This window comes from Neovison vison, chromosome 6 (genome assembly GCF_020171115.1).
Source record: "Neovison vison isolate M4711 chromosome 6, ASM_NN_V1, whole genome shotgun sequence".
Classification (NCBI taxonomy): Eukaryota; Metazoa; Chordata; class Mammalia; order Carnivora; family Mustelidae; genus Neogale; species Neogale vison.
This window is the reverse complement of record NC_058096.1, coordinates 181,986,022-181,988,383: the sequence shown is the minus strand read 5'-3', so window position 1 is coordinate 181,988,383 and position 2,362 is coordinate 181,986,022. Positions and strand designations below refer to the sequence as shown.

Genomic DNA, 2,362 nt, shown 5'->3' with positions numbered 1-2,362 from the left:
GCCTTGGTTTGATTCTGTCTTCCTAGCTTGCGAAACGTGACATATTCAAAAGAAAGTAAAATGCCAAACTCTAGGCCATTTTGTGAAGAGACGAAGACTGAGCAGTGTGGCCACATCATCGACCTCAAGCAGCAGTTGACTTCTCCACGTAGAACCTGGGAGCAAGAGATTCAGAATCCAATCTCTTCTCCCTTCCCTGCCCTGTGAGATTTTTTTTGGTCTTCAGCTACATCTTTCGGCTTTGTGAGGAACCTTAACATCAAAGAAGATGGCCAGCAATGTTACCAACAAGACAGATGCTCGCTCCATGAACTCCCGTGTATTTGTTGGGAATCTCAATGCTCTTGTGGTTAAGAAATCTGATGTGGAGGCCATCTTCTGGAAATACGGCAAAATTGTGGGTTCATAAGGGCTTGCCTTTGTTTAGTATGTTAATGAGAGAAATGCCCGGGCTGCTGTGGCAGGAGAGGATGGCAGAATGATTGCTGGCCAGGTTTTAGATATTAATCTGGCTTCAGAGCCAAAGGTGAACTGAGGAAACGCAGGTGTGAAATGATCTGCAGCAGAGATGCATGGGTCAGTTCCAGAACACCCTTCTCCGTCCCATCTACTCAGCAACTCTTATGACTTGGACGGTGACTTTCAATGAAGTTATTATGACAAGATGTATAGTTACCCAGCACATATTCCTCCTCCTCCTCCTCCTGCTTGGGCTGTAGTTCCTTCAAGATGCCAGCGTGTATTAGGAAACACCTCACGAAGGGGCAAAAGTGGCTTCAATTCTAAGAGTGAACAGTGAGGATCTTCTTCCAAGTCTGGAAAGTTGAAAGACGATGACCTTCAGGCCATTAAGAAGGAGTTGACCCAGATAAAACAAAAAGTGGATTCTCTACTGGAAATCCTGGAAAAATTTGGAGAAAAAACAGAGCAAACAAGGAGAGGTGAAGAATGGTAAGTCAGAAGAGGAGCAGAGCAGCAGCTCCCTGAAGAAAGAGGAGACCGATGTGAAGGTGGAGTGTGGGGGCGGGTACAGATGACTCTGCTGAGGAGGGGGACCTACTCATGATAATGATGAAAATGATAATGAAGATTAGGGGGATGGCCAGCTGGGGTTGATCAAGGACGATGAAAAAGAGGCTGAGGAGGGAGAGGATGACAGAGACAACACCAATGGCAAGGATGACTCCTAAGTGCATAGTGGTTGCCATTACGTGCCCCGTTATTTCTTTACCTCGGTGCTTGTCTAAGATCAAAATATTCGCCAGATCCTCTCCCCTGGTGTCTTCTCTCTGCTCACTGTTTTCCCCATCCTTGTCCTTCCCATGTTCATTAATTCATATCGCCCTGGCCTAGTCCCATTTTTGGTTCCTTTGACACTCCTAGTAGTTATATTAAGTCTTATTTGATACCTCTTTATGACTTACAAGCAAAAAGGATGTGTGATTTTTATCAGCTGTCTCCAAAATAATCTCTCATTATTCAGAGAGTACAGTTCTTTCCATTCATACATGAGCTCAGTAGTTGCTTCCCTAACTGCAGAGGCAGTTGCATTAGTTGAGTAGCACCTGAGAGCAGCTTCAAGTTAGAGGTATGTGTGTTATACCCTGCATAAGGCTGCTATGTGGGGCTGGTGAACACAAGTGTACCAGTGTACTTTTGTGAATGAGAGTTGGCATGTCAAATGTGTCCTCTAGAAAAATAATTAGTGTAATAATCTTAAGATTTGTTTTCTAAAGTTGATACTGTGGGATTTTTTTGTGAACAGCCTGATGTTTGGGACCCTTCTTTTTCAAAATAAACAAGTCCTTATTAAACCAGGAATTTGGGGGAAAAAAACAAACCTGGTTTTTAAAAAAATGCCTAAATCTAAAAAGTAAAATAATAAAATAAAATATTGTTAATATTAAAGTCATAATTGGGGTGCCTGGGTAGCCCAGTTGGTTAAGCGTCTGATTCTTGATCTCCGTTCGGGTCTCGATCTCAGGGTCATGAGTTCAAGCTCCACGTTGGGTTCCACACTGGGCATGAAGCCTACTTAAAAAAATTTTTTTTAAATAAAAATAAATAATAAAAAAATAGTTACTATTGACTTCTTCCTATGCAAAGACAGAGATAGTTTCACCTCACCTGAAAACAAAATTTAAAGGTATGATTTGTTAAACTTATAAAATCCTCATGTGTTATAAAGTCTACTCTAGGATAGTGTGCTAACATAGCAGACCATTCAGTGTTTGAATTTGGACTGAAGTTCACTGCCTGCGGTGCTCTGTTACCAAGTTCTTACTTGCCGAGTGACTTGACCTTGAGTTGTTCCCAGCTCCAACCTCACAAAGAAAAAGGACTAACTGATACCAAATGAGCT

The 2,362-nt window shown here is 42.1% G+C and overlaps 1 pseudogene; it reads left to right on the top strand.

The window, feature by feature from the left end:
- Positions 1-268: 268 nt before the first annotated feature.
- Positions 269-1,190, top strand: LOC122910632 (annotated as a pseudogene).
- Positions 1,191-2,362: the final 1,172 nt, after the last annotated feature.